Source organism: Colias philodice, chromosome 7 (genome assembly GCF_061535455.1).
Source record: "Colias philodice isolate Cphi_HAF_F1 chromosome 7, ilColPhil1 Martin Lab GWU primary, whole genome shotgun sequence".
NCBI lineage: Eukaryota > Metazoa > Arthropoda > Insecta > Lepidoptera > Pieridae > Colias > Colias philodice.
Genome location: NC_143092.1, coordinates 5,150,707 through 5,170,667, shown reverse-complemented (window position 1 = coordinate 5,170,667; position 19,961 = coordinate 5,150,707). Strand labels below are relative to the sequence as shown.

General features: G+C 30.7%; 1 protein-coding gene across 1 annotated transcript in view; it reads right to left on the bottom strand.

Moving 5' to 3' along the window:
• LOC149487051 (semaphorin-2A-like) overlaps window positions 1-19,961 on the bottom strand; it is a 248,627-nt gene that overhangs the window by 192,033 nt on the left and 36,633 nt on the right. The gene's annotated exons all lie outside the window — the stretch shown is intronic.

The window sequence follows — 19,961 nt, the reverse complement described above, 5'->3', positions numbered from 1 at the left end:
TATATAAAGCTATGCCAGCTTGCAAGTCTACTTGCAGGTGGAAACGCGGAATTAGACTTGCAAGCTGCTGTCAGACAGACTGTCGGACATTTCTTGCGGAAGTTTTCTTGCAGATGGAAGGGCGGCCTAAGGCTATGTCAGCCCATGAATGGTAGTTTAGCTTCGTATACAATGTAGAGTGTAATTTAATGTTCACTATATACGAGTTAAAGGTTGTATATTATGGTTAAGATGTTACAAGTGTTCCAATTAAGAAAACGAATTGGAATAAAGAACGGTTTTAGATAGCTTTGCGTAAGCGGATAAAGTACGGCAGTAAGCCGGCAAACGGTATTTTCCTGTAGTAAATTTTCTTCGCATTCTGTATCGTTGTCGGTTACGCATCTGTTATTTTTGTAACAAGGTTTTAGTTAAATTTGATTTATATTTATTTATAGAGTAAAATAAATGCAAATATTTTGCTAAATAAAACTTCTTTACATATTTCATAACATTCCTAATACTCCTTAGAAGGCTTTATTTTTATAGCTGCTTAATCTGTAAAGTAAATTATAACAGTAAATAACACATTATATACACGCAATGCAATACAAAAGTAATTACAATTTGTCACAGAAAATTACAGGAATGTAATTCTACAAACCAGTGGTAGTAATCAATGCTTTCCCTTTGTTAATTTACGGAATTCAATCGCTGATTACACTGAATTACCGACAGCTCGTAATTTGTAGGAACATATATGTCATTAATATACATGTATGAGACAAAGATAAAATAACTGGAGCGAGAGATTTCATTAAGTCTTTATAATATACCTACTTACGTATACAGGATTACATATTGTACGAAATCAGTGTTCTGTTAAGCATCCTTATGCTTTTCTTTTTGTTTTTCAAAATAATTTATTATAGGTATTCACAATATATTTAAAAATAGGAACCAATACTTGTAAATAGATGTGATGTATGTACTGTTACTATGAATAGACAATAGCTATACATCATAAAAACATAAACAGTTATTTTGAACCCCTAAAAGTGCTTATAACATTTATGTAATTGGAATCTATGCAAATTCATTGATTAATCTCAAATTATAACGTCGAAAAATAAAAATGTTTCAACCTTTTGTTTGATGAAATAACTCGTCTACAAAAGCCATTAAACGAAGAATGAAACTTTAAAAGATTTCCGTTGTTTCATAATCGTCTGACACACTTTGGTTACTAACTTCATAGCTCCATCGTAATAGCGACTATGTGAGCAATTTACCTCCTAATAAAATAAAACTTAGCTAATATCTAGAAATTTCTACGTGGTGCGAAGTGCTAAAACACTTTACTAATTACGCTCACATGCCCCTAAAGATGGTGCAATGCAGTGTTTGAAGTAATTTCTACTAATATCCTTAAGTTTAAGCCAAGCAAAGTCGAAGCTTCGAGAAGTTTGGAATAACGGAGATTGTAGGAACTTCAATAATATTTAACACTTAAAACTGTACGCGATTTCAGCTTAGTGCTTAGCTCGAAAATCTATGTTCTACTATAATTCTATTATTTAACTGATAGTTATTATACATATTATATAATATGTATAATAACCATGCTTATGCATAGTTTATAGTCTCGTTGTTATAATATCGATTTATTATAATAATTAATCGATCTGCTTTGTACAAATAAGCATACAATGCACATAACAATATTTAACTTTAAACTAATGGCATAAAATTCATATAAATATCCAAAGTAAAAGACATGAACAGATATAAATTAATTTAATGAGTCGATGCTATTTAAGTTCATTTTACGAGTAATCAGTAAACGCTGTGTTTAAACGATCCTACCAAAGGACTACGTCTCATTCAAAAGTTTTGACAATATTATTTCGTTAGTGGACAATATAGAATCGCTGGACCATGGAAACTGTAGAATAAAATTAAAACTGAGTACTTTCCTGGAAACTTTCTGTAACAGACTAATTTTAGAATAATATAGTTGAAATATATTTTCAATTTTTGTCGTTCAAAGCGAGTTTAATGAATTTAGTTATTGTTACTTTTAGACGTTGTTTTAGTAAATTATATTGATAGTTAGTTACTTTTAAATATATTTTTATTGAAGCCACACTTCTATCGTTTTATTTGTTTAATTATTGCAAGTACAAAAAATATTACATCATCGTTATTTTTGCAAGTAATTTTTATTTGAAATTTCTCTGCAAGTTTTTCTCATATGAGCGGTGAATTAAGCGAAAACATCGAACCAATACTATAGTATATTTGCAATATATATATTGCAATAGTTAATTATATAAAAATGAATCGCAAAATGTGTTGGTAAGCGCATAACTCGAGAACGGCTGAACCGATTTCGATAATTCTTTTTTTATTATATTCCTTGAAGTACGAGGATGGTTTTTATGTAGAGAAAACGTAAATATTATGTACCACGGGCGAAGCCGGGGCGGACCGCTAGTGTTACATAAAACATTCCATAAACCGACTCAGCTCAACTTGATTGCTTTTATAAATATTCTTTACAAATCCAACATAAAAACTCAAACGAAGCTGTATTTCTATCTCATTTAAAAATATTGATTTGATCTTTGAATGTTATAATAACTTGGCTTTAATTTTAGGTTTCACAGCGTATATTTGTAAAACATTTTACTTTAGAATGTTTTAAGTAGGTCAGGTATAAGCGAGTTGGAATTCATTTGTAAACTGCTATCAGGTCAAGAGATTCTTGAAGCCGATTATACCACAATTACGGACGCGTAAATAATTACAAATCATTATATTTATAATAATTATTGTAAAATATTTCTGAAATAAATAATTTCTGGAAATTTCCTTTGAAAACTCTTAATTGCTATACCTAATTACGTAACGTAGCGCTATATAATAATCGTAGCAGTCTACGTTATTCGTAGAGCCACTACTAACAATAACATACACTATAAAATAACTAACATATTTATTTTTGTTCATTCTATTTAAGATTGAGGAATAATCTTCATGTAGAAATTATTATATTTTCCTTTTGTTTGCACAAGTGCTCGAGCAGAAGATATTATTAAACAGTAATGTGGCGTAAATATAACGTTATACTTACTGCAAGTATTTTGATAATTTGTTTATAATTGAAATATTACGTTATATTGCTCTAGTAAACTAAAAAGCATTTTAAACACCACCTTGTAATCGCTTAAAACAAGGTCAACAAACAATATGAATGATTATAGTATCAATATATTAACTCTCAAATACTGAAATTCATTATATATAATTGGTAAAAATTACCTTCATACTTGACACTCAATTTACTTAGCATCGTAAAGGCATTGAATTGAATTTGCCAGCGAAGTTTATGAGGTGCCGCTCTTAACCAACGGATGCCAACACATAAAAACGCCATAATTTTGTATGCAACAGATATAACACAAGTTTATAGCTCGGACTGAAATGAGATGTTTCTTATGAAAGTGCAGAAGTGTAGTGCTCTCATATTTCGCCATAAACTTTATATGGTAAGATATAAGCAGTATGGAAACAAAGTAAGCTTGCAGCTGATATTTCCTCACAATTATCTCAAATCGTAATAACTAAGGCCAAAGCCGATGAAAATTTGTTTTATAATATCATCTTTAAAATATCACAAAATGGTGGAAAATGGTAAAGGTTTTGGTTTTACGTCGATATAACGATGATATTCTTTGCAAGCATTATAACTCATCTTCGCATTCAATAAATAATTTTTAAGAACGAATTTAGCTTTGTATTAAAATTAATTAAAGGTTACATTCATTAAAAATCAGAACGACGAACCGATAGACTATAGAGAGTAGGCATAGTCAATCATTTTGTACATTGCTCAAGTCAGCACTCGGAATTTTTATTGGTGAAAATGTCACCGGCTCTTCCACTCTTGACATAATAACCGAGTTAGAAAAATGGAAACTTTGCCAATATTCCCCAAGTAGAAGTTTCCGATGCGCTGGAATTCGGTAATACTTTATATACGTAACCTGTTTGAGAAAGTTTGTGAAAACTTGGACGAAATATGAAATTTAATGTATCAAAGTTTACATAGTTACGGCACGGCGTTTAATCATCGTGTCATTCACATTGTTGTTGGAGCTGTTTATTTATTAGCATACTTTTAGCACTGAACTTATGCTTAGAATTTCTTTAGACTATTATTGGAGCACTACTTAAGCTCTGTTGGCAGGGTACTAACGCATATTTTATTGGGCTTAAATGTACAATGAATATGATGTTTTCGTAATGGAAAAGATTAAAAGTAGCGCGAGTATCATTGTGTACGTTTTAATAACTATTTGTTATTTTATATAAACGTTCATAATATCACTAATGATAACTAAATAAAAGCTAAAAATAACTGTTTTTTTGTTAAGATGGATCGTTAATTGTGTGACTTTTTATTTTGAAAATAACATCTTTAAAATACCTTCGCTAGGACACTAATCGCAAGAAAGGTATAATTTAAAAACGTTTCGACTCGTTACTCAGAAATAATATTGTAATCCAAACTAATTGCGAATTTAATCTAACATCTTTATGAAAGCTGAAAGAGAAAATCCAGTTGTTTTGATCTCTTAATAACTCGAGAAAATAGCTTCTGAATTTATCTGATGAAAGTAAATATTTGGAATCAAAGGAATTTCGTGCCTCATTTAATTGATGGAGCACTTTGGAAATGTATTCGAACGTACTTGACCGTGGGCTTGAGAACATGGTGTATGATTCGTTTTATCATATCGAAGTTAATTGTCTTTGTCCCTGTTGTTCTTTTGGAATATATTTGATTTTTCTTATTTGTTAAATTTTATTTTTTAATAATATGTAATTCTAAAACGTATTTAACGTATATTTAAAAACGTATTTTGAATGTTATACAAAGTTTCCTGTTAGAAAGAGTCCAAAATAAATTTTATATGTACCTATTCATAAAATTATTTACTAAGATAAATAAACGCACGCCTCTCAACGCCAAAAAAATCTTCAGCTAAATCGAAAATTCGTACAGATTTCATGCCTAAATACACACAAAATAAAAAGCTTGAATAATATCCATATTCTAACACTAAATTCTAACAAATCAGGCAGAAATGTAGGTACAAATTTTCCGTTGACAGTTATTTCATGATACAAATTGGAAATATATCCAATTTTCATGGCGCGTTTGAGTAAATTATTCCATTAAAATATTTTCACGACAGTGCACCAAGCGTTCTATACACGGTTGTTATTTTAATTTACTTAACACGAAAACATGGAACTATTCGCACGTTCAGTAAAACAAAACGTTTATTTTGCCTCACGCTCGACTTTGAAGCATCTCTCGATTCGAAACTGAAAAATATTTGCGATATTCCTCGAAAGAATTTCCATTTTGATTCGAATGTATGCGAATTGCGAAACTACGGAATACTTACCGAGATCATTGAATGTAATTGAACACGTTGTAAGAGTTATGTGGGAAAAGATTATTGCATTTTGCACGTTTATTTTTTATAAAACGATAGTGCAAAGTCACTTTTGTTCTATAAATAAGAAATATAAAAAATGGAGTCTGGAAGTAGATATTATACACTTATGTTTACAAAAATTAAATGTTATTTTTATAATAATGACGTGATTAATCTCATATTTATATCAAAATCTTGAGAAAATTCCCAGAAACTTTCTGCACTTACTCCAAGTGTAGAAATACTCGGAACACTGTACCAGCTAAACTGAAGGTTCTTTAAGGCTCTTAATGATTTAACAAAGTTGACTTAACAGATAATTATAGTTTTAAACATTAAGTATCTGTGTTCTAGATCTTATTATCTATACAGTCTATAATACTTAATATTTTAAAGCTGAAGAGTTTGTTTATTTGAACGGCCTAATCTTAGGAACTAACTACCTACCGAAAGAAAGAAAGGACTAGCCTATTTGAAAATTTCTTTCGATGTTAGATAGCCCATTTATCGAGGAAGGCTGTATATTATCATTACGCTAAGACCAACAGGAGTGAGGCACGCGGGTGAAACCGCGAAGCGCAGCTAGTTAATAATAGTTATATTGTTTGTTAATATATAAAATAAATTAGCTTTATTCATTCTTCATCTCCGTGTAAAATTGAAAGCTATAAACTTAGCTATAAAATACTTGACTGGTTTCAGAGCCAATCAATAACTAAATTGTCAATTGTTTCACAAGTGGTTCGTATAAAAAGCGTATCGTGGTTCACTTGAAATACAACATCAAATACCCTATTATAAGGTTACCGCATCATACGCTACATTGCTTAAAAAACGCTGTTTAGTTAAGGGAGGGTGCATGAATGCTCTCCGTTCTATGGAAATTTAATGAGAGAGCTAAGGGAAGGCTTTTATAAGCGACTGACCATTACGAGACAAGAGGCAGTCTGAATGCACTGTCCACACTTTCTATGCACGATGTTGATTTAAAACGGTTAGACGTTGTTCTTGGTAGCCTGCTGAAAACATTTTTGTGTAACGTAAAATAACTAATGTTTCATAAATAATAAGACAAATGCTTTTTCGTAGGTTGTAATTATTTTGGATTAGATTTATTTGATAGATTTCTATACCACAGAAATGATAGCATTTATGAACTGATATATGAGCCATATGGGATATTTAGAAATTGTGAGATACATCAGTTATATTATGGTTTCTTTTTTGACTACTTTAGGTATTAAATTAATTTATTGTAATAGAGTTTATATTAGAATTAAAGTTTAAAAAAGCGATACGACCGAAAAATCTCCACATTATAAACATTTCTCAACGATCGCTACTCTGTGAAGGAATGCTTCCTTGATCAAGTTCGCCGTTCAATTTAAGTTCCTTCATAAAAAGAACATTTTCTCTTCTACTACGCTCTGAGTTTTAAGTGCTAATAGGCGCTACTGATTTCTCAATGTCAACTCACTTGGTTCAAAATATTTCAGCAACCACACAACTTTCGGGATCCGTATCAAACTTACGTAAACTAGCGTTATACAAGTAGTTAAAACTAATTTGTTCTATTTAAAGTAAATTAACCCGTACCTGAAATGTAAAGCATTTTATAAAACCAAATTAAACTTTGTCCCTTGGAGAATTTTCCAAGCGTCTTAGACGTTACATATATACTTGGTTGTCCTTATTATACTGCAAGTTGATGAAAATCTTTGTGATTAAATAATACACCCGCTTCTGGTAATGTAAAGAAGGTTTTATAATTTTAATGGGGTAGGTATTTAATTAAAATGAAACTGAAATTGTAAATGGGATAATAAGTAATTAAATATAATTTCTGGCTTTTCAAGATTGTATAGTTTTTATGAGTGATTCAATATTTAAAAATTGTATGTTGAAACAATTTCTCTTAAATTTTATATTGATAAAAATGTATGACATGAAGAATTTTTTGAATTAAAAACTATAACAAAAAAAAAATCAGTTAGAAAATTAACCTTTCATCTCATCCTGTTTTATCATCTTCTTACATTTCTATGTAAGAAATTAAATTAAAAGATATCAACCTGTTTTACTCAGAGTCTGAGTATTACCATAGGTATTACAGCTGTTAGATAAAGGGCTAATATCACTTACAATATTACTTTAGCTTCGTACCGCAACATCGTAACACATTCACATACGTTTATTTTCATTTTACGGTCATATTGTTATAAAAATAATGATACTTGATGTAAATGATGGTAACCAAGTTACATAATATTGTATTTCAACAATATGTGAGTAAGTATTCAAAGTTATTCTTTTTTAGTATTATAAACATTTATTAAGCATAGGTACCTATTGCATTGTAAATTTTTCACTATTAATAAAATAACAAAACACTTTCATTACCTTGAAGGTCCAAGACATATTAATTAAATTATTTTTAAAATCGTTAGTCATAGATTTCTAACAGGATTACAGATTTCAAAATGAGACGAATACGAATATAAGTACTTACTTATAAATAAATTGAAAACCAAGTATTTTATGTTATTTAAAATTTATAATTGCGTTGAACATTAAACAATAAATAACGAGACGCACACAATAATCTCATTAATAAGTCTTTCGCGTGTCTTAAATATATTGTTATTTTTTGTGACGCTTTATCAGTGGGAAATACACAAAACAACACAATTACTTATACTACAAAAGCTACTAAGGTATTAAAGGGCATATTAATTTAATAAATTAACTGTTTTCCTCTATACAGCAATTTAATGATCTCGCTTACCTTAATTATAATAAAAGGCTCTATCACTATTAGCAACTATTATTACACAGACTCATCTAAGTCACTATGTCAAGCGTATATCCATTAATTAAAAACGCAAATACATTCAAGGCTTAACTGGGCATTAAAGGCATCTAGAGCGATTCTAACAAGGTCCTCTAGTCTATTCATTGATGCTTAGACCTTTTGCCTTACCGCTCATTATACAGCCGTTTCTTTGCTAACCGAGTGCTATTTACCCGATCAAAAGCGACGTCTAATTACTAAGTTTGTTACTAATGGCTTAATATATATAGAGAATTAGTGTAGTCCAATAATAGAACGCCAGTTCATCTCAGTTTCCCTCTGAAAGCTAAGTGGGTGTTAGCTTTTCAGTTTTAACTAATGGGAGTTAGAAAGTGGGTATTAAACTAGAAGTGCTTTTAAATAGAACGTAATTATTTAAATTAATGACCGCCATGTAAACATGTTTAGACTTAAGACTTATGGGTGTACATACACATTGAACAGTGAATACGAATGTGCTGCGAACGCCTTGGCTGTTTCGCTTCATGTTTAATTAAAAGAGTTAACATAACTATTAGTGGTATTTGAATACGATATACATATTTGATAGGTCATATGAAAGATTTCTTTCAAACTCAAACTCAAACTCAAACATTTATTTATTCAATTAGACTTCTTAAAGAAGCACTTTTGAAACGTCATTACATATTTTAAAATTTACCACCGATTCGGAAAGCAGTATCTACGGAGAAGAACCGGCAAGAAACTCCATAGTTGCTCTTTTAAATCATGTCAGTTTTACAATTTTACAAAATACATATGTAAACAACATATAAGTATTGTAATAACATGCCAAAGAACTGTCCTGTGGTTTTTACGCGACAACCCTCCATGGGTTTTTATCGTCCATATATTCCTGAATACTGTAGTACGCTCTCTGAACTAGTACATTTTTTATATAAGTTTTAAATTTAGAACTACTAAACTCTTTAATATTATGAGGAATTCTATTGTAAAAGCGTATACCTTGACCCATAAATGAATTTTTAACTTTAGCTAATCGGAAAAATGGCATTTCAATTCTATTTCTGTTCCTTGTGCCATAACAGTGTCTATCTCCTACTCTTGTGTGTAAGTCGGCGTTTTTGTGTACATGCAAAATATTATTAAATATATACTGTGATGGTACAGTAAGGATACCAGTATTCTTAAAGAGATCTCTTAGTGAGTCCCGAGCACGTAAATTATATATAGAACGAATGGCTCTTTTCTGTAAGATAAATATAGTTTCTATATCTGCTGCCCTGCCCCATAGTAGAATTCCATAGGACATAATACTATGAAAGTAGCTGAAATAAACCAATCTAGCTGTATCTTCATCGGTGAGATGCCTTACCTTTCGGACTGCATATGCTGCTGAACTGAGCTTACCTGCAGCGGTGTTGACATGGGCTCCCCACTGTAGTTTCTCGTCCAATGTTAACCCAAGAAATACAGTTGATTCTGTAGGGTGTAATACCTCCCCGTTCAAGGTAATATTTCTGCTTAACTTTTTAACGTTTGGTAGTAAAAATTCAACACAAGTTGTTTTTTTGGCATTTAATAATAAATTATTAGCAGTAAACCAGTCGGATATGTGTAAAAGAGCACTGTTCACTTCGTCAACATTTGGGTCATGCCTATCCACATTAAATATTAATGAGGTATCATCTGCAAACAGAACTATTTCACACCTATCCTGTAAATAATAAGGTAGATTTCATTTGTGTTTCAACACATTTGCGTTTCACATTAACTCTATTCATTTAACATGCAGCAAATCTTAAGCACAAAGGTTCATACAAAAAAAAGAAATTAAAATATCGCAACCAGGAGCGACTTAAGTTCGTGGTATTGACAGTTAGCGAAAGTAAATTATAATCTAAGCGATAGTTTAATAAAGTTCTCTGCCAGTTAAAATAACTAATGAAACACGGCAGCCAGTGGCCGCTCAACTCGTCCCTGTTATTTCGTAATTAAATTTGTGTGCGCTTCAAACTCGAACCTGCGTTGTTGCTAAAATTTCCATCTACACTCCGCTGCACATTTTACATTGATTTAATCTAACTTTGTTGCGTTTTTTGTCTTTAACTTCCGACTGTGGGAAGTCCATTGTTTCCCAGTTAATACACACCAGATGCATCCGTAGAAATTTATTTTTTAATTAATTTTATGAACATAATACTAAATTTGTGGAAATGATATACGTATATTAAACGGAAACTCCATTTCATAAATATGGCGTAAATTCGTTTTAATTAAAACTTCTTGAATAGAAGCATATTGCAAAAATTTCAAATAATGATGCTTCTATAAAAACGATCAAAGAATATAGAATTAGATGATTTTAAATAGAAAATGAAATGAGCCAACAAAATGAACAAGAATAAAATATTTCAAAGAAAGCTTCCATTTCTTTTTCTTCATTATTATGCCCCTTTCTACTACAATATAGCACTAAATTACTTATAATATTAGTTAGTATACGTTCCATAAAAAATTGTGTTGAATATCTATAAAAATGTGATAAATAAGAATATTTAATAGTCAATCAAAGAGTGCAAGAAAGTTCTTTAACTTCATCAAAGTTAACTGAAATAGATTTTTTGAAAAATATCCGGGCCATAAAACGCTGTATAATTAAAAGGACTTCGCTCCCATTGTTCTGCCTATCGTCTGAAGTTATGAGTACTTAGTACGCAGAATACAACCATAGGAAAAAGAAAAACACGAAGGACAGACTGCTAGACCTTTTTGTGTAGTCGCGCTATTCAGAAATTTGGATGGCGCCAGTGGATTAGTCTGTACGTCGCTGCAAATTTCGGTATTAGGCCGATTTTTACGTTTTACTCATCCGTTCAGCGATTTCGGACAAAAGATCGTGTAATTTGAAACCGAAGATACATTATTACGAAGATACTTCACCTTAGGTAAAACCTCCTTGACCTTGACCGTCCTTTACAAATACAGACGAAACGTCAAACATTGAAAATACCAAAATGAATTTATAAAGAATAATTTCGCTTGTTCGGAGCCTGCGTTTTCAAACAGAAATCTTGCCCATTTCCATTCATGCCAATTTTGCAGCTACAACGAAAGGCAAAGAGGGATTCAGTAAAATCCCCTTTGTGCCACGAGTGTGGGTTCTTATTCCCTATTCGGTACTCCTAGCTTTTCTAGTTGTAGCTCTCTATCGTTTATGCTACACAGACTTCGCAAATCTTCACAATCTACTACCAGGTTCGAACGAACCTAAACACTTCGAGTTCTATCGACACAATATAATAGTGCTTATGGGGTGTTTATTGCTTCATATTTCCGTAAAGACGTAGTGAGAACGGTGTGTTCATTAAATCTTTTGTACTTTTGAAAGGCTGTGTTTCCTGGCTTTCAAACTCAAAAGTTGAACAAGCCTTCTTTTTGAAGTAGCTTTATATCATCACAGAATTCCCATTCACGACAAGTTTTGTAATTGTACCTAAATTCGCTTATTTTCATAATTGATTGACTTAGTACAAAAATTATGAAGAAATGTTTTTTCTCAAATAGTCCCAAATCATTAATTATATAAAAAGCCTAATAAAAAATTATATTATAGTAATTGTTATACCTATATTTTAATAGGTATTACAAAAACAAATCATCTCAAAAAATGTACCGAGTCTATTTTTTCTAATCAGAACAATGGCCAAAAAACAAAACACTCCTTACATCACTAACAAATACTTCACGTTTCGAATATCAAATTGGATAAACGTTTGGAGAAAAAACAAAAAGATCCTTCAATATTATAATTGATTTATTTGCGTAACGAGATTGTTATTGTATAGTCCGCTAATTGTTTTGAAAATAAATCTTTGCGAAAGATATTTCGTTTAAATTGGTGTAGTGTTTCTAGGAAAGCTGTCACTGGTGTTTAATTGGAAACCTGTTAATATTACAAGCCTGTCTACACAGGTGCGCCCATTCCGTCGATCTAAGCACGCATATTCCAATTATTGTACTGAATAATTGTGTCAATAGGCTATTGTCATAAATAAAAAACAATGAAAAATCTGGTCCACAATCTTCATTTACAATAGATAGTTGTTATGTTAATTAAGATTGCTAAGAATAACACGGAATACATTATATTTTTTATTCCTGTAGTTTTATTGAATAATCAAGAGTTTCCGAATCGATTATAAAAAATTTCTATGTATTATTACAATTGATTAAAGCGTTGCTTAAGGTAGGTATAAAAAAATTGTTTGAGTTTGAATTTCAACTAACAAACTTAATATGAAACGACGTTGCCTTGCGTTTTTAATGGTAAATAATTGTATCCTTAATTCATTTTTGGTTTTCATTCTAATTTGACGCAATTTTTAACAAACCGTGCGGGACCGCGCTTTTCATAGGTTAGTATCGAGTTTCTTAATGTTATACATTTCATCCAATTATTTTTTAATTACACCTTAAATATAATTTAAATATCTAAATTCTTATTAAGAACAGGGGCGCATACGTTTATGTATACCTAATATTATCAATTACAAAAATGTATTTGTGAGTAATTATAAAATAAGTAAGAAAAAACCGCAATAAAGCCATTGAGATAATATTAATAATGGAGACGATACCGCCTACACCACTTATGTTCCACTCAACATACGTCATGTGGCGTAACTGCACTCAGTCGCTTGCTCGCTCATTGGCGCGAACGTCACGCTCATTTTTTATTTGTTTTAAAGTGAAACGCATCAAATATGCCTACGTGTGTGTTACGATATTGCACAAATAATACAAATAATACAGAAAAGTGCAAAGGAATAACTTTTCAATCAGTAAGTAACTAGATAATAATTTTTAAAACTTAGTTAGAACAAAATTTTTGGCGGGCGACATTTTGCGTCATTTGTCATAGATTAAAAATTTAAGATATGACATTGGGCATGAAATAAGTGTTGTTAGTAATATTTGCTGGCGTATATTTTTATAGTATAAAATAATAATTTTACATATTTAGAAAAGCATAGACTGGTTGTTAATTGAAAAAAGGTGAAATCATGAAATATGAAAATCAATTACTTAATCACCAATTTTTTTTTTAATTGATTTTAATCAATTTTAATTGATATTGTATAAGCTACTGACTTGAACGTATAATTGAATTATTATTTATTTATCTGCACTAATATTATAAAGAGGAAAACTTTGTTTGTTTGTTTGATTGTAATAAATAGGCTCATAAACTATTGGACCGATTTTGATGAAATTTGGCACAGACAATCTTTAGACCCTGAGAAAAAACATAGGCTACTTTTTATTGCGAAATATGTACCACGGGCGAAGCCGGGGCGGACCGCTAGTTCAGAGATTAATATTTTTTCTATTCAAGGTTTCCATGTCTGGGCCGTGAAGAAAGGGAAAAATGGGTAAAATTTGTCCAAAACAACCGCAGTGAAGAAACCTGGTTACCATCCGATAGAACTTGCGTCTGTTCATTGCATTTTCGCGATGAGGATAAATATACCACAAAAGCGGGAAGGCGTATTCTAAAGAAGTCTGCTGTTCCTTGTATTGATGTTAGTAATAATAATAAAATTTTACGGATTTGTATAACAAATAAAATATTATTTTAGCCATCACTAACATTATTATTATTACATATATTTATTTTAGCTGAAGGTGTGCTACAATAGTACTGGAACAATACAAGCAATTTCTGAGCCGGGAACATGTTCTGAGGATGATGAACTAAATATAAATAAACACAATTTTTACACGGCTTTTATTTTTTTTCTAAAAAAGGCTCAATTTGTAGGGAATGAAACTTCCCATAGCCCTGATTGAACCTCCTCATCCTATATTATATGCCAGATATTGTTAGCCCCGCGTAGTAAAGTCAGTTTATATCTAAAATAAATATTAAGTAAGTACAAAGAAAATTTCAAGTCAACGTGCATGTAAGGAGTGGCACCCAATAAAATAGACAGAAAGAAACAAAGTGTCGCCTCTATAGCGGTGAGTCAGTGACATCGCATAATCTATGACTGTCTAGCCGTCATTCGCGTGCCCCGCGCCGCCATCTTGGCGCACAGATTTTGTTCGTGGTGTCTACTCCATTATTAATATTATCTCAATGAATAAAGCATTAAAATTTAAAGGTATTTATAGAACCATACATTAATCTACTAGTTGCAAGTCGGAAATAAGTATTTAAGTAAATTCTTATCCTGTGAACTTGTGAAAAAAAAAACAAAACTGTTAAGATTTAATTTTATAACAATTAATTTTAAATGTCAATTACGAATTCCACCCCATTCTATAACATAGGCCACAATTTTATCTCTAATTAAGTTTAATAGCCTCACTGAGCATGTTAATTACAACCTCGCAAGTTTCTGCCAAATATATGTAAAGCATGAAGGACCCCAATTCTAATTGCCTCCGAGAAAACGTCTGTAACAGGTGATCTGTGCCCCAAACCCCAAACCGAATCACCCGCCCCATTCAATTACCTATGTCATTTACTGTATAATTGACCCCCGAAGATAATCAAAGTATAGCTTATGTTTGATCTATGAAAGTAGTTATTTGTAAAACGTATGATTTTGTTTTGAAAGACGACGCTTATCGTCGTTCAGGGCTCGGTTTGTCCTTGTGGGATACAAATGTATAAACCAAACTATGCCTTTTATATCTGCTGAGAATTAGATCGTAGTAATGATTACGTGTCAATCGCTGTATCCGATCATCATTAAAAACTGTGCCAGTTGTAATTTTATAAACGTTTATGATCGCGAAAAACTTTACTGAAATAAGTTAAAATAGATTTTTCTCTATTAATTTTATTTACACGCTTTCGTGGAGTAAAATACATTTTTAATACAAATATTTTCTCCACATAATATAACCTATAGCTTTCCAAAAAGGTAGAAACCAGTGTATTCATAATAACTTCAAAATAAACATTGTAAGAAGAACTATAATTCCTAAACACGTAAATCATCGATCAGTACAATTCTTCAAAGTATACCTACACCAACCATTCTCAGCTACAGTTCTTACTATAGCCAAATATGATACCATCATAATATTACATATACAGTTTCCACAAAATAGATACCACGTATGATAATATCCGTCACGTAACCGAATACTACATACCGAATACTAAATGCGAACATTTTAGTATAAGGCATCACGTTACATTTTAACTAGGTACTGCTAGCAACGAATGGCACTATAGAGCCTCCGATCTCGTTTCAGATAGTTCCATCAATCTTTTACAACACTGCTTCTATCAGGATACAAATGTATTTTACTTTGGATCTACACGTGTAACTCTAAAAATGGAGACGTGATTCAATTCCTGAGTTTAGACGATATGTTTAAAGTATTAAGAACGGTTAATTGAATCTATTATGTCATCGTTTACAGTTTTAACGTCTATAATATGATGATGTACTGATTGATAATGTTAACAAAATGATGGTTATACCTAGAGTTCAATATTTAGCCATGCACAGTTTTATTTCTTTAAATACCACCATGGAATTAGTCTCTAGTAAACATACATTATTTTATTATAAAATATTAATAAATCTCAATAAAGTTTGAATAAGATTTTAGATTCATTTCCAATGATGAGAAACGGAAAATCACTTGGTTACAATTTAAAAACGAAACTTACACTTAAATAATTGTCTTTATAAATTGTAAAAGCTTTTAAACTTTTAAACACAACTTGAACGGCGCCAAAAATCTTCGGTACAATTTATTTTGTTAAATTGCTCTATTCAAATCTATTGCTCAATAAAAATATTTTAGAATTAAATGGGGAATGACAAAGAAAATATTAACTAAAAGCTTGTATTTTTCATTCTATTTTTTGCTTTCCAGAGAATTTCAATTTAAATTTTATTTTTTATTGTTCGAATTCCATTGGAATTCCTTTTTTATAAACCAGTGCTAAAGAAATATCTTTCTCTATTCATTAACTTATCTCTAGAAAATGTATAATATTTCATAAAACAAAGTGTAATATTTTAACAAATAAACCCAAACATTTCCATTAACAGTTCTCATAAAATGTTTATCAGGCTCAACTGTCGCAACTTTGTTGTTATCCCGCGCGTTTGTTTCCGAACCAAATATAAATGCAAAGTGGATCCACATGTAATGTTGTAAAAATGTTACAATAAACTCTCTAACAAGTACGGTCTCAATCTGCGAGGATGCTCAATCAAGTGCCTTGAAATGTTAGACAGTTGAGAGCGAATAGGTAGTAACGAATGTATTGTTCTCTCACAACTAAATAAAAACCTTCCAACCCCACAAATTGTACTGATGAACGAGTAATGCGCTAATAATAAAACAAATTTTATCCAATTTCACAACGAATAAGAAAAATCCAAACAGACCGAGACCCATACATTATTATGTCGTTTTAATTTATGTTTTGAATTTTTGTTCTATGTTGTTGGGTTACAAATTCGGAATACGAAATGAGTTTTCGTACGGATGTGTATTTTCATTGGAATGTTTCGTTTGTTTTTAATAGATATATTGTAAATATTCGTTTTTACATTTATGAAATATATTTTCATGAAAAATGTGTGTGTGTTAATTAAACTACATGTTATGTGGAAACGCGCAGATATTAAATTTGTCATACAAAAATTTACGAGGCTTATATTGCGATAGTCTCTCTGCATATAAAAATTAATTATTAGATAAGTATTTTTGTTTTGTATAAGAAAATGACATTAACTCTTTTTTCAGTTGATTAGTATTTGACCAAATTGGTTGGTAACAAAAAAATATAAAATAATACTATAAAATTGTTATGGTACCAACGCATTGAATAGTAATTTATGGACATCCGAATAAATGGTGTGCGGCACGAGCAATGTATACGTAAATTAAAATGTATTAAATTGAATGTTTTGTTAATTAGATAATATGAAAAGGTCTAAGAAAAGATGGCGGGATAAACTAATTTGACAGCACTAGACCGCGACACATGATACTTAGCTCTTTGGAGAGGTCTTGCCCAGAAACGGGACACCTACTAGATACTTTAAAAAAATGTGTGTAGGTACAGCTGTTAGTATTAATAATAATACTATATTTTTAAACATAACTCTACTAGCTGGTGAATTTCAGTAATGTGCAATATTATGATTACAATATAAATAATTCTTATTCCAATTTCACGTACCATAAATACTAGATGTTTATGCAAGTAGTGTTTAAAATGAGCCCATACGTTAGAGCACATGGCACAATATGCATAATATTAAGCGTTAGTAATATGCATAATGGTCGCTAATGTACGAGACATTACAAGCACTTGTGTGCCATTAATATGTAATTAAACATGTAGTGCTTTTTTAATTTTCGATGAGCAATCTAGATCTAATGGGTGTTTTGATGCGACGCTCTTCAGCCGCAAATGCCATGTTTTGAATTAAATTAAAACTGCGCTACGGTTTATTTTATGTTTTAATGTTAGTGACTAGTTTTGTGTGTAATTGCATTGCATATGGTAATTTTGTGTTGGTATGATGATTTTTTAAAGAGAATATTTCATTTATTTACATAAATATACTAGCCTAGTTTTTCCAAGATCGATTTTAACTTACATCAAATTACTTTATCTTTCAGTAATTTGTAGACATCATATTTTGCCTGGAGAAAGATATATATTCGTTAGTTGCACGGCTTACATGCATTTCGATTAAAACGTAGACGTACCTACACATTATAAGTAGTTCAAATCAGGCAACAATGTAAACCTAGCAATAACTCTCTTGAAACCAGCAAAAACATAAACCTACAGCCATTGTTATTTCTATAAAATTTAATTAAATCCTTAATTTACAAGTCTATTTACGAAATTTCCATACACTGAAGGCATGCAATTAAAACAGCAAAGCAAAAGGAGCGATTGAACACAATTTATTCCCCGCAACTCTTGATGTTGCAATTTTGCACACGTGTTTTAATCCGATTGTTGGTCGACGTATCCAATCACGATTTTTATTAAACCCTCATTATTATTGATCATTCAGCTCGACAAACGGCTAATTGTAAAGCTTATTTGCATTCCCCGTGGAATAAATACTCTTTAAATGTTCGAATAAATGACGTACTTGAATCGATTTTTACTGGATGAAACGATTGTTAAATATTCGATTTGTGATGCTTGCTCGAGCCTTACCGAATTACCACAATGATGTTACATATATCTTAAACGAACCACTCGTCCTGAAAAACAAAATAAAATATAACATATTATGACACTCACAGGTACCGTGGCTTGTTATTGGAAAAAGAATTGTTAAAATAGGTTCAGTAGATCCAGAGTACCCCTACTTTATAAGTGACAATACACAAACATTACCTCTTTTTATTATCAGTGTAGATGTAATTATTATGCTTATCGCATCTACAACAAAATGAATCAAGATAATTAATTACTCACATTATAACTTTTTGCTATTATTTCCTTAGTCGGCCGCTTATATAATTTGTTTTTTCGCGTATAAGGTTTTTTGCAGGCAGTAATAATCATCTTCCTTTATCTTAATTATTGAACTTTATTTGAACATTTTTCGTGTGATTTAATGCTAGGATTATGAGCCCAGTAGAGTATTTAAAATAATAATATGTTTAATTATTATCGTATATTGTAACAATCGTTTTTATGCGAACATAAAATTTAAGCTTAAAAGTATCTGCCGTGACCACGCACTCTGTAAAGTGTTCGAAACATCACATTAAATAATAATGAACGAGTAAATAGCAAATTTAATCCTTTGAAACTTTTTGCTGCAATAAAATAGTAAAAGGGATTTATTTTACGTAATAATTATGTTGAGCTTGGAATACGACTGACGTTTTGGTCTAATACTTATTTTCTTTTTTGTTACAAGGCAGGTCAAAAATTTGTGTTTGTGTGAAAACCTGCAGGAAGATTTTAAATATGCTAAATAAGCTTGCAAATAATTTTTATTTGCAAGCTTATTTAGCATTTTTTTCTTTCAATTAATTAGTCTAAATTAATTAGATTAAACTACTACTAAGTACGTAATAGGAAAATGTAGCTTTCTGAAAAATTATTCAGGGAATATTCTAACATCACAAATAATTTTGTATTCAAGTCTTCTGTAAGTATATTAAATCTTAGGAGGAATTTATATAAAAATATATATAGGTAGATACCTATATATATATTTTATTGAGACATCTACATGTTTTTCTACTGATGATTCCAAATTAGCCATAGGCTAAGTTATTCCTAATAACATGGTCTATCTACAAGTAAAAATATCTACCAACGATGTTATAATATTAGGTCCTAAAATAAATTTACTACTTAATTTTTATTCTTACGTTTAAAACAGATATATAAACGTATTTTCTTTCTGCATTTACTTGTTACTAATTGATATTGGTCATTATCTCTCTTAATTAACAGGCTTTCTGTACTGTAATTAATCTTATCCCGCTCATTATTGAATTTAGGTCATTGAACTTATTTAATGTCCCGCGAATTATAAAGCCATTGAAAATTGCGCAGTTTCATTTTATTATCAAAAGAGATGCAAATAGTTGGGATATTTATGGATATTATTCGGATAATGGCA